We start from the raw sequence: 14,087 nt of genomic DNA, 5'->3' as shown, positions 1-14,087 counted from the left end.
TCTTCCTGTACCCCAGCTTTTACTGCTGAGTGTGATGTTATGGCATTATATGGTATGGAAAAGCCCTTTGGCCAACTGGGGTCAGCTGTCCCAGCGGCATCCCCTCCCAGTCTCTTGCCCACCCCAACCTACTTGCTAGAGGAGAACAGTGGGGAAAAGGGAAAGCCATGACGCTGTGCAAGCTCTGTTCAGCAACAGCCAAAACTTCAGTGTGTTAGCAACACGATTTTAGCCACAAATTCCAAACACAGTGCTATATGAGCCACTATGAAGAAAGTTAACTCCATCCCAGCCAGACCCAGTACAATATCTAAATCGTTTAGATCATCATTATGCCAACTTCCAGTTGCATGGAAGGTCTTGAAGATGTCTTCCTGGAGCTTTTCAACGTAGGCACAAAAATTAGTACTTACACTGTGCCCAACTCTTCTTGTTTTTACAACAACTGGTCATTTAACACTTTGGGTTGGTTTCCCTGAGACAGTGTAGGATTATGCCAGAGATATTCATGAAACAATACCCTGGCTTTGACATATTATCACCACTACTTAAACCAGAGCCTTTAGGGAGGTGAACAGTCCTGGGTGAAATGGTAGGAGATAGCTTACACATCTGGTATTTTACCAAAATTTCAAGTCCTGTCTGACCCAAAAATGGTTACAGAAACTTCATAGGCAGAATGAATATTTGAATGCTCAACTTTATCATTATCTGGACAGTAGCAATATTTGGAATGGAAAATTCAGAAGGAATTTCTATAGAAAGATTTCTTCTTCAAGATAGGCATCAACTTCTACCTATGGGAAAAGTTTAAAGGAATTTTTCCAATAAGGTTAAAAGAGAAATCCTTGCTTGTAGGGATTTCTCACCTTTTCCTTTGATAATTTTGGTAATTAATATTTTGGGAGAAATGGATATTGAAGTCCACAGGCTTCCACCGAGATGGCCGGCAGTTGCTCTTCTCATTCACTCTGTATAGTGTTTGGGATTAAAAAAAAATCTACTTATTAACTGTAACTAAGTTTTATAGAAGTACTGAAGGAAACCTTGTCCCAAAGGAAGAATTGTTCAAGGAGTCAGATATAGGAGCAAATGTATAGTTTTATGTTTTCGTTTCAGTTTGCGGACAGCAGTCAGAACACTGGCACCAAAACGCGTAGTCTGATGCCGCCAGCTTGTGGCCCAGCAGTGAACAGTGCTCTGGCCCAGAGACACAAACCTGTGCCAACAGACGGCACTTTTAGATGTATTTTCCGATAATTCCTGTTAATCAAACTACTGTAAAAATGAGACATAATGTGTTTGCCCCATTAAATAATTAAGTGAAGTCATTCTTCTGCACTTTAAGTACTTTCATTTCTTTGCCTAGACTTTAAGGTGATCCTAACATTGAAACCAGAAGTTATTGATTTATGCATTTATATCAGCTTAGCAATGGCTTTTCACCTTACTGTACTACAAGAGGAAAAATATGGTGGATTCACTCTACGATTAATGAATTTGTGTATGAAAGAAAGTAAAAATTAATGCTGGAATCATACTTAACTTTTTGTCACCTCTGGGTCATAACGAATAAAACACTTCTGCATGCAGTCAGTTGATTATTTTTAACTGAATGAGTTTTCTGTAGGAAATTCTGGGTTTAATTAACTAATTTCACAAATTCACAGCCACCTGCAGAAACATAGAATGAAATTGTTAAAGATTTTTACATTTGGGAAAATTATTTTATAATATTGTAAAGTGAATTCTTTTCTCAAAATGAACACTTTAAAAGCCACCTTGTCTTTTTAAATTAGTGTGTCAGCCCCAAATCATTAGCTGTACATAATAATCAGAATTTTGGCTTTTTATTTGGTATAATTGGGAAAGAATCATTGTCTGAAATTCATTCAATAGCAACAAAACCAGCATGGGGAACCCATTTCCATACCAGCTCTATTCAAGAGCATTTTCATTTCATCCACACACATCTGTCTGTGTTTCTGCAGCAGAAAATGCTGTGTTGTGTGAACTGCCCCCCATCACCAGAGTTATGAAAATATGGGGAATGCAGAGGAAGCGATAGTAACTTTGCTGAAAAGCTGCAGGTGTCCTTGTTCTGAAACCCCTAAATGACCACTAAGACAAACCAGAGGGACAAGGCTGAAATGTGGGATCAAAGACCTTCAGGAAGGGTCAGGAAAGGCTAACAGCCTGAAGAACTGGAGAGAAAAGAAAAGAGAAGTCATTTAAGGAAGGAGTCTACAAAAAACTGGCCAGCAAGCCAAGGCAGAGCAGCTGGAGCAAGGAGGGGGAGATGCTACCTAGCCTGGAAGGGAGGATCGGTAGCATGCTATTTCTCTGCCATAACCTTCATAATTGTTTCAACATCACTCTTTGTCTTCTGGGACTCAAAGAAACCTCCTTTCCTGGCAATGCCTCTCTTTCTAGCACTCCTCAAGACAGACTTTCCTCCTCTCCCAAACAGCTTGCTCTGAATAGCTCTCAAAAAATCCTACTCATCCAGGGAAGATGCTACAAACAGGCAGTGTGTTTGAGTTATCAATCAGAGGCAGCTTCACCCTGCAGGCATGAGGAGAAAGGCATTTGAACTCACAGATCAAATGCTGAGTATCTTACAAGTACACTTATCCACCTTGATAAAGAACAACGTGTCCAAATTGTGAAATTTTGAGTATGAACTTTGAGTATGAAAGTATGAACATCATTATCAGGATGATAAAGTTACATGCCTAATGGTGCAAACTGTGCTTTCTCTCCCTTTACCACACGAACAAAATAGAAGAAAGAAGAGGAAAAAGTAGACATGGCAGGTCTTACTCCAAGCTAATTCTGAAGACCAGAGGAATTCAACCTGGTCATGTTTGCAGCTGAGCCACCGCTATACTCGTCTCCTTTTCTTCTCCCCTAGCAGGTCATTTATATCCATTTCCCGAGTCACTCAAACTTACTTAGAAACTAACTAGTAATAGTGCAGTGATCCTAGAGCCTTTTACAGCTCTGCTGAGATCCAAACAACTTTTCAACCAGCACGCTTCCAGCACGGGCAGAAGCAAGGTCAGGTGCCAGCAGACGGAGAAGCCCTCAAACCCCAGGAGCTCCTGTAGCTCTGGAGTATTTTCAGGATGTCAATCCTGGATCCGAGCTGCAAAACAGAAACACTTCAGCTGCCAGCGAGGAGGCACTAGGGCTAATTAGCTGGTCTTAAATGTCAAGATCCAGACGGACAGCATCCAGTACTCTCTCCAGCATTTCATGAATGCTACTTCTCTGTATCACCCACATCTGAACCTGCTCCCTTAGCAGCCCCCTTTTTCACATTATCCAGCCCTGCCGAGTCTGCAGCCGTAGCAGCTGTTGCAGAATAGTCAGCTCTTACTGCAAGAACGTGGAAAGCAATTATCCTAGCTCAAGAGAGAGAAGGCTTGTATGAGGAGTTTCATTTTCATTTATGCCAAGAGTATGAGTGGGAGAGAGCCCAAGGCAGAGTCCCAGGGCAGTCACACCCCAAGGTAGTTTTGAACTTCATCTTGAGGCTGAAGACCTTAGAAGAAAAGGGCTTATTTCTTGTTTATCTGGAAAGTTATACTATCCTGAGAGAAGGAGTTAGAAGCACAGAAAGACAAAAATTTGAACACTGGCCGTACTTGGGGAAAGGGGGAGGTAAGACACCACCGCGGGATGTTTCCATGCACAACTCAAGTGCGGGGGCTTTGGTATCACCGCGGCAAGGTGACTGCATTGCCAGGTACGCGCAACCTGTCATGTCAGCTTAGGGACACCATGATTTATTTAACCTGTGTCACAGCCAGAGCGCTCCCTGTTCACAGCTCAGGAGGTAAATCACTGTTACTTAAGTTGTTTTAACAGCTATACGCTGTGGCCCATGCACCCGTACACCCTCAGCCAGGGACTGTACAGACCAGACAAAAGACAACCCTTCAGCATATATTCATGACTCTATTCACTTTCACTTAATACACTATTAGAAACATAGATGTGTGGTCATTTCTAAAAGTCACTTTACAAAACATATTACAGGAAACATGAATAAAATAAACCTTTACTAACTAATTATAGTTTTGCACATATTGTAACAGAGTAGTTCTGGGTTGTTACTTCTCTTCATTTATCCTCCTGCTTAGAACAAGCTTCTGAAGACTACGGGTGAAGTTGGCAAGAGATAGACCATAAAATTTCTAATTTGGTTTTCTAGGCAATAAGGATCTCTTTTTGTCCATCACACCAGCCTGGGGAAGAGTTCACGTGTCCAAGGTATAATTAAAAATTGATGGGAAGAGGAGAGGAGGGGAGGAGGGAATCTTAAAGTGAGTTAAACCATTATTTAAATACTCTTCTCTGAACTCATCAAGGGAAAACTCATTTCAAAATTAGCATGTCAAAAGCTATTAGTTAATAAATTAAAATGCAGTATTAATTAGAAATGCAATTCCCTTGCAAGCTTACCTTAGGCAGGTCCTCCCTGGGTGGCAAAATGGAAGTACTGCAAGAATAATGAAGTCTGAAGAAGAGGCCCAGAAAGCCATCACAACAAGCCTAGAAGTAAATATTCAGGTAAGAATCCTCCACTTCAGAATCCTTATTATTTTTCTTGCTCTGGATCAGTAGAACTGGGTTCTGCAGTGACATGACAGGTATAACCAAACTCATCATCTTGAGTTCGGATGGAGAGAGGACAGCTTTTATGCGTGCACTGGAACGTAGTTATGAAGACATCAGATGTTTTTGTTCATGGGAGCAGAGATGGAGTGCGTTTTTTGGTATCTGAGGCTTTCACAGGAGTGACTCCCATTAGCAGGAGACTTTTTTCTTACACCACCATCAAATGGCAAGATGCTCCATTAGCACCAGCCTTCACTTCTGAAAAAAAGGCCCGATACCCTAGATGCCATGATAGCAGTACCCCTCAGAGAGGGTTAAAACTGACAGTTGCTACCTCTTAATTTCAGTGCATATGTGATTTCACAGAGAAGAAGGAAGCCTAAGCAACCAGAGACACAACAGTACTGTAAGTTTTGAGATCACAAAGACATCCAGGCAGCACAGGCTTTTTCCGCCACAGGTTTCTATTTCAGGGTTTGATCCTATTAGACATTGGTGCTCTTAGTAATAAAGGTACTAAGACAGCTGTAAAACAAAAAATATCATTGACAGGAGAGGAAGGACAATGAGATCTCTCATCAATTCTTGCTCTGACCACCACTGCCCCCCAAATAATAAGGCAGTAAATATTTCTAACTGATGATGCTAATTACATCCAGTCCTCTAGCAGCACTGCAAACAAGCCTTCGCTACTTTTAACACCGTTAGTCTTTTTCAGCTGTGCCTGAAGACAGAAAGGCACTCTGAACCTTGCCCTAGGCACCAAACTGAAGCTGAGTAAGACTAAGCTTCACTCCCTGCCAACTGAGTTGTTCGTAAATGAGAACAGGTTTCCTCTTGTGAGTGGAGGAGCACAATTCCGTTATTTCATTTTTGTATAAGGTACTATATGAAGTTACAATATTTTGTTTTGTTTTACATCTTCAGTGGGAACAAGTACTGTTTTGTCACAGGTTGCACACCAAGTGCTCTTCCTTGGAAAGGCCATTTACCCTTCTGATGGGCCAATTGGCAAATGTCTCCTTGCCTAGGGGACAGCCAGAGAGGAAAATCTGGGTGTCCTGACAGTTTGGGTGCTGCTTCTGAATCTGTGCTAAAATCTCAGAGAAGCCCAAGGGAATTAAACACTTGACTCCCATCAGACTGAAAAGGAAGTCATGTGCCTAATCCTATTAGTGCCTGTGAAAATCCCAGACCTAATATTAGCTCCAGAGGTTGCTCTGCTGAAAGATCCCTTTGAGAGTAAGAAAGAAACCCATATTGCTTCAGTGCAATTTGTTCTCCATAACCACGTTATCGCATTGGAGTTAACGGCAATAATTTTTGTTCCATTATGTGCAGTACTTAATTTAGATAGGCCAACTGCCTTCTTGTATGTTTGCCAGCAAAAGAGCGCATAGTCTCAGGAAATAACAAGTTTGCAGCTTTCCCATCTTGCTGCAGTTCTGGGCTGGGGGTGGTAGGAGGGATGATGTTTGTTTGTTCCCATCTGACAGGGAACTAACCCCGGTCTGAGCAAATTTCCCTCCCAAACAATACAGGGTTCCCCTCCGCAGCACATGGTTGTATCTGGTCCACACCTCATAGGTGCAGAATATTCAAAAGCCCTTTCGTGGAAGCATTTCTTAGCAGTTTGAGAAGGTCTTTTCCATCCTTTAGTGAGCAATTAACACTAAATTCATCAGATAAGAAATATAGGATTTGCCAGGCAAACTCTTTTATCACATTCAGTTAGCAAGCCTTGCTCTGAACCTACCTGCTGGCAGAGAGAGCAAGCAATGCTTCCCCATCCTTCCGGCAGATTATGCCATTATAACCCCAACAAATGCTCAGTACTGAAAACTTTCAACTTTCTAAAAAAAGAAAAAAAGTCAATATAGACCTTTAAAATACCAAGGATTTGGAATAAAGCTTTGTAAACGATGGGAATTACACGATTACGTGCTGGGTGTAACGTGGGAGGAACAAAGCAGCAAAACAGGGAAAAAGACCTAACAAAGGGGGAGAGCTTAGTCCGCCCATTCGGCATCAATTGCATTTCCCTCATGCCTCTTTTTTGTGCAGTTCCTTAAAGTAACGCCTTACAGCTGGAAGAAAGCCCACTTGTGCGTAAAACAAGTTGGCCTCGTTGGCTCGGACGTGATACTTGCAGAGGTTGTGTGAAGAGGAGTAACCGCAATGGGAAGCGTTTTTCCCCAGGAGGCCTCGGGAGACTGGCTCAGCTCTCAGGCACAGCGGACCCCACCTCCGCAACCTGCAAACCAGCTTTGCTGTGCGAAGTGCAGAAGACGGTGGTCGTTAGGTCTGGAGTCCTCCATCTACTGTCCTCTCTTGCCTACAACGAGGTAAGAGTAACCATACCGGCTGTATGGGGCCGTGTATCTGCACGGTAGAAGTCTACAAGTAAAAGATGCAGCTTCCAGTCCTAATCTTGACTGCGTAACTTTGCTACAGCTGAGTTAAGATGGGAAAAAAGGAGAGTGTAGCACTTTCCTACCTTTGACAAGGAGCTTTGAGCTGATGGGAAGTATATAAGAAATAGCATTTTCTTGAAAATACTTGTAGAGTTTGTACTTCATTGCAGCCAAGGTAGGAGAAGATTTCTACGTGTTCTTAAACCCTGCCTAGTTTTTCTTCTACTGATTTTCCTCATAAACAGAGCAACCACTAGCATATAGCTGCTTGTAACTTCATTGGAGAAATAAATAAAAGAGATGTCAAAAGACATCAAGGCCACCACTGAATTCAGCTTTTGCAAATGTTGCCCTATGTCAGCAAGATGAAAAACAAAGGCAGTTCACATCACAAGTCACAGCGAAGAAAAGAAAACCTGTCGTCAGAGCCAACTGTGCTCTGTACCACGTTCTTTGCAGTCAGTCCTCTGGAAGCCTGCTTGTTATATCCCACCACTTAGGTGCCAGTGTCTGTGCAGAGGCATTTACCGTAGATGGCAAGGTGTCATCTGCTTTTGGTAGTCTGCTTTCTAGCAAACGCCTTGGGAAGCAATGTGCTTTGCCGTTCCAGGAGCGAGCAGGAACGCCTGCTCCAGCCAGGCCACCTCGGGCGGCACAGCTCCAGCCCCAGCAGGCTCCCCATATAGCCCACCGCAGTCCTGCCCCTTTGGCACATACCTTTATCACAGCAGGAACATAAAGATGTTAGCATTATAGGGGATTTTTATATTTATCTCATATATTGATATCATACCATATATCGTATGATATACCAATATCATATACGATATTGTTGTGGCTGACCAGTAAACCCCTACAAGGGAAGAAGGCTCAGTGGAGATGCATAAGGGTGATGTGCCTGTGAAGCTCAGGGAACAATGCAGTGTGACTGACCACAGCTGTTCCAAAGCAAACTGACTTTAGCTCAACACAACGGGACCAGAAAGTGGCCTTTGTTTATCTAAAACAGCTATCACCAGTTAAATGGATCAACCAGTGGTGTAAACATCTCCCTCAATTGGGCAGACCGGCAAAGGGGAAATTAAAACATTACACCATCCACGTGGGATATCTAAAAGAACCCAGTCAGAGAGTATTGGACTCTGACATATATATAAAAATATAAAATATTATAGGTTCATGGATGTGAATCCATAGGGTGGAAAAATCCAGAAGAACATTTCATTAACCCATACCATAGTTACTAAGCTTATTTCTACCTATAAAAACCTGTTACACTTACATAAAGTTTTGTTTCATGGATGCACTCAGTCTGTCAAGCCTCTCAGGAACACACTGCAGTTTTGGAAGTATGTAGAAAGTGCATTCACCTGTTCCTCCCCCCAAAAAGCCCTCTGCCCAACATAACTGCAGTCAGGAGCATAGCACATCTGAAACACGCACTCGCTCCCAGTGCAGCAGCTGATTGTGTCTGGTGTTGAGGACACACCATTGCTTTTATGGAATTCCAGGCTGTCTTCCCAAACACATTAATGCAGCATTGGGAGAAAAAGGACGGAATAAGCGAGATTAAGGAATCTAGAAGAGCTACACCCAGGACGTGCCACTACAAACCACAGTCAACCTCCTACCGTGTTTGCAATTTAAAGAGAGGATGTGCAAGAAGCTCCCACAACCTAAAGGTCACCGTGGACTGCCTAGCACAGAAACAAACCACTTAACGACACTCCCTGTGCTTTTGTCCAAGTAGCAAATGTTTTCTTCCATTTCCACAGCTACCTTGCACAGTGCTGCCCGTCAACCTACCCTTGTCCATACAGCCCACCGCCAACTCCTGCTGCTTCTCCAGTACGTGTAGTTGCGATGTCTGACACTGGCTCGTTCAACAAGAGAAAGCAGCTCAGGAATGAGGACTTGCAGAAGGGCAGGTGGATAGGCAATGAGACAAGACAGGTACCTCCGAGGACGAGAATTAACGACAGTAATGTCTCTTCTGTAGCGCATGGCAAGACAACACACATTAAGGAACAGAGCTCTGCCATCAGCTGGGGCTTTGCTTTTCATGGCTTGGCTTTTGCATGCATGTACTAAGGATCATACCATCCTAATCAAATGAATTCTTTATTATGCTGTACTGATAAAAACTTCAACCCGTATTTTTCACCTTAAAGCTAAAAAAAATAGTCCTGGAACAGAGCATTAAAAATTCCAGATCAAAATCATCAGCCTTTAAAAATGAATTATGGATCCGAGGAGACTCAATGGAGGCACAGAGATAAGAAAAGCTGTATTTGTGCAAACTAGAAAAGTAACAGAAAAGAACTTTCTGCTTGCATACTCTCAGAATCAGAGCCGATCCTCTCCACAAAAAAGGTCTGCCCATACAGTGACACATGGTACAACTGATCTGCCATTTTAAGGCAGCTCAGCACAACTTGGAATATTCAAATGAGTAAAGGATCAGGGAAGGGAAAACCTACAGCAGAAACCAAGAACTCAGTGCTTGCAGTCTAGCAAAAAGACAACAGAGGAACAGGATATGGTCACATGCCTGTCATTTGTTACAGGCACAAATATCCTAAAGAGCTGATGTCTTAGGGGACTGAGCAGGTACAGAGGCAGGCCAGGGATATACTAGAGGTAGAAATTGTAGACATCTACTTCTGTTGGGCAGCCTTCTGCTAAAAATGTGGGGAAAGGAGCAAAAATGCCAAGTGATCTTCAAGCGGGTCATGTTTGCTTTCACGTGGGAGTGTATGATGTTGGCATAGAGCTGAGGAAGGGGGAAGGTCTTTATATTCCAGTGAAAAATAGAAACTTAAAAGATGTCAGATTTGAAAAACTGGTTTAATCTACAGCATCTATCAGTACAGGAGCTTACCCTGCTGGAGTCCCAACTTCTTAAATCATACAGCTTTGGGTTTACTTTGGAGGATTCTTCAGGAAAGGAACATCCCTCCCCATCCCGGTCATTTGGAGGAGCCACGCAAAACTTTATATACTGCTTCTATAAATGCTACGGTAACACACTGTCCCTCCGCAGTTCTCAGTGACTGGCTTAGTGCAGGGAATGGACGTAGGGTTAAGCTTGTTCTTTACTCCCAGCCCCCACAAAACGATCCACCCAGATTATTGCTGCAGACACGTGGCCCTCACATGCATCAGTTTGCAGGACTGAGACCAAAAAAAGCATAAATGGAAATAAAACCAACCAAAGCAAAAAGAAAATAGCCCTCAGTACACGTTTTGTTACAAAAACCAGAGTGGCAAATAGGAAAAGGATGCAGATCTCCCAGTTACATTATCAGCTACTTACTCAATAACATCACAAAAAAACGGATGCTGGACTGTCACCCTTTTTCATTCAAGCACAATTAAAAAACCCTCTATGCCAGCATATTGTGTACAAAATCATGTACAGTTAAAACAAGCTACTGAAAGCGTGAATGAGATTCTAATATACAGTACTTTCACACAGCCAAAGCTATTTTATTTTACAAGATGAGTCTTTTGCGTTAATCGTTTTCTGAAAGCCCAGTAAAAACAGCATGAACTACTTAAGCATAATTTAAGAGACAACTTACAAAGTAATATTTGCATAGCACTGTAAATCTGCGTATTTGTTTGGGCTCAGTTCTTAGTAGAAACTACAGTAGGTGACAGGGTTGGGTTTTCTTAATAGCTTCTTGTTTTTAACCAGATTCAGACGCATCTCTTTGGAACGTCATAAAATCAAGTGTAGGAAATGACTGTAAAAATGTACAAAAATATATACACATGCACAGTAAATGCGTACCCTGTATACAGTTTTATTACTCGTTAGATTTGGCTAATAATGATCATCTGGTACTTAAGACTTCCCTCCAAATGACAAGTTTGTAACAAATCAATCAGGTTAAAGATGCTGAGTTTTCTCAGAGAGAAGGTTTTCATTAAAGCTACAGTACTTGCTGGTGATCTTTAGGAGTGAGCGACACGCCAGCTGACAGTGGCTGCCTGGCGTTCAGGCAAGGAGCATTCAGTTGTCACAAGGTACAGCTCTGACAAAGCTAAAGCAAAATAATATGAAGGGACACACCTTGGCTCTCTGCAGAGATGCACATGCACATAATAAAGGAGGTCCACAGAACCAGTTCATACCTGGGGGGGGGGAAATTCATTCTTGATTAGCTTCTGCTGCTCACTCTTCCTCCCTTCGCAAATTAGATTTTAGTGTGACTAGTAAATCGGTGTGTTTTCCTTGAAAATGCACATTGGCCAAAGTAAAAAAAAAGAAAAGAAAAACCAAAAGAAAACCTGTGTAAGACTGCAAACTGGTAGTGGTAGCCCCCACACTAAAGAATACTTTCAACTTAGATATTAAAAGTACTATTATATTCCAGTTTCTGCTAAAGCATCTATTTTTAAAATGTATTTCCTCCTAAAAAGATAAAATGCTGCTTCTGCTAACGTAAAGCTTTTTAGAAATAGACAAGCAGCTGCACTCAAGTACTCTCAACAGTGAAAGTGCACCAATTAACTTTCTTCACAGTTTCAAAAACTGAAGAGTGGCTTGTCACTACAGGTATAACATTTTAAGAAATACAGGCAGCTTTCCATAAACCTAGAGAGGCCAAGGACAAGAGAAACACGACATGTTCGGCTTCCAGATGCCAATCCACTGTCTTCCCAATTCCAAAGTGTGAAATATTTCCGTGACATTTTCTGGTGGCTACCAAGTGTGGTACAGATTCTGTAACACTGACTTCCAGAGTTTTCCCTCAAAACCATAGCAGGTAAAAAAAAAACACACAAGGACCTTGATACAGAGATTGCCGAGACAGATAAACCAGTCTTCAAGACAGATAGGGGGAAGTGTGGCAGCATGAGAGCTGCCATCTGTAACAAGCCCTTTAGACAAATTCTGACCCCAATCACGTGAACGTGGCACGGGTTAACTTCTAAGTTGTCACAGGGAGGTTTCACATTCGTATTAAGAGTCAGAGTTTTCCTGCCCAGGCACACGCTTATCTCTGGTTTGCAAAACTCCAGGCAATCGCTTGATTTTCTTGGGGCAAGAATTTGGCCAGACCTGTCGGTGTTCCTCCTCCTTCCAGTGAAGTACCTTGCAGTGTTCCTCCTCCCTTCAGCGATGCACCTTGCAGCTCTCAGCACGGCTGTCACCTGCTTCAAATCCTGGCTTCACTCAGCGCTGGCAGCTGTGGAGCAGCCCATTATGGATCAAAAGGTTCAGAAATAGGGAAACAAGTAGCTGTGACAAACTGGGTCCAAGTACAAATTCAGCATTACCATTGCGGGGATGGGCTTCTTTCCACAGGCATAAACTAGAACGTGTAGTAATCATCTGCTGTGAACCAGAAACTTCGCACCAAGTGACATACGTGCACAGGCATCCAGGAGACGCTGTGAGCTACACCACTGCATCCGATTTTCAAAGGAAATATAGGAATGGATTTTCCCCTTTTATCTGCTTTGGCCTCCAGCATCTGAATGAAACACACTTGGGTGAGGTCTGTCCAATCTTGGCCTTAGACTTCTTAACATACTTCTCCAAGATGCCAAAATATGTGAATATTATCTGTCTTCAATCTGAAGCACTCTGCGTAGTGTGAACTCAGCATTATTAAAAGCCTCCAACCCCACATTTCTTTAACCAAAATGTACATGAAGCAAAACCAGATTTTGGGGTAGCCCCAGACAGAAACGGTACCTTTAGCAATTACCAGATGTACAGTGACCCCTACTCGCTTGTTACTCCAACTGTTAGTGAAGACCTTGTCCCAACTCCCTTCCGTTGGTTTCATCAATGCCAGAGGGACCTGCTACCAGGTAGTGATGGCCTATGTGAGCAGGCCCGGGAAGGACTTCTCTTCCCTAATAAAAGTTCTGCTCTGAAGCAGCAAAGTTGCATCATCACTTAACACAACTTAAACACAACTGTGTCACTTCAGACCTACTGAGCATGTCAACCAGCGCCAAAATGCAGGAAGACAAAACCCCAGCTATGTGAGACAATTTCTGTAGGACTGGTTGAACTGGAAAGCTCCAAGTTCCAGCTAAGAGGTTGTAACCGAACCATCTGCAGAAAATACAGGCAAGCAAATATACAGACATCAGTGATGGAGACAAGTGGTATCACATGGAAGTGAGCAGACACACTCACTTTTTCTGTGAATACTAGGCAATTAGGACAAAGGTAGTAGTCATATTCATTGGTCAGCAATTAAGTGTAGAGCCCTTCAAGATAAGTTAAAGCAGAACAAAGGAACGTTGCCCATGCTCTTTGTGCCAGAGACGGATATTTTGCTCAGTGACGCAAAGTCAATTGCAAGAGCACATTCAGCCCACAATGAGCAATAGAGAACTGTAATCCCTACCGAGCCAAGACCTCTGGATACCGGTCATCCGGTCCTTCTTCAGCATCAGCTTTTTGTGCCTTCCTAACTGAGAGATGCCACAACATCAGCAGTCTCCGAGCTCTCCCACCAGGTTCTTAGACGTAGGTCAATGTGATGCTACCTTGGAACTGCAAATCCCAGTTGGGAGAGAAACATCATTGTTCTTCATGACAATGACAAGTGCTGCCAAGGCCAAGAGCATAGCATCTGTCCATATTAGTCTGAGAACCATTCATTTTTGGAGTAAATGCTGAACTCCATGGCAGTCAGCTTGCAAGTCCGTACTGGAGAACACGGTATTTAGTCTAAACAAGCAATAAATCAAAGTTTTGAAAGGTTGAGAGAGAAGACGCTCCTGTAGCTTTAAGTTTATTAAACCTAGCATGGTTGAAAAGCAAAAGACGAAAAACATGATATATTTTTGTTTATTATTGCTCTTAAAGGGCTTGGTAGTCAAATATACAAGCTATGTTCTATTAAACCAGAAGAAAATAAGATATAAAATCTATGCTCAATTTTCCAATCCAAGCCACCTGCTAATCTTCATTAGTGACATTAACTTCAGCTATTTCCAGTCATTTTAATTTATACAAACTCTGTGTACGTGTGCACGCACGTGTGTGTAAAAACCCCTATTTGAGATAAAATT

This window comes from Aquila chrysaetos, chromosome 7 (genome assembly GCF_900496995.4).
Source record: "Aquila chrysaetos chrysaetos chromosome 7, bAquChr1.4, whole genome shotgun sequence".
NCBI classification, from domain to species: domain Eukaryota; kingdom Metazoa; phylum Chordata; class Aves; order Accipitriformes; family Accipitridae; genus Aquila; species Aquila chrysaetos.
Note: the sequence above shows the minus strand (reverse complement) of the source record.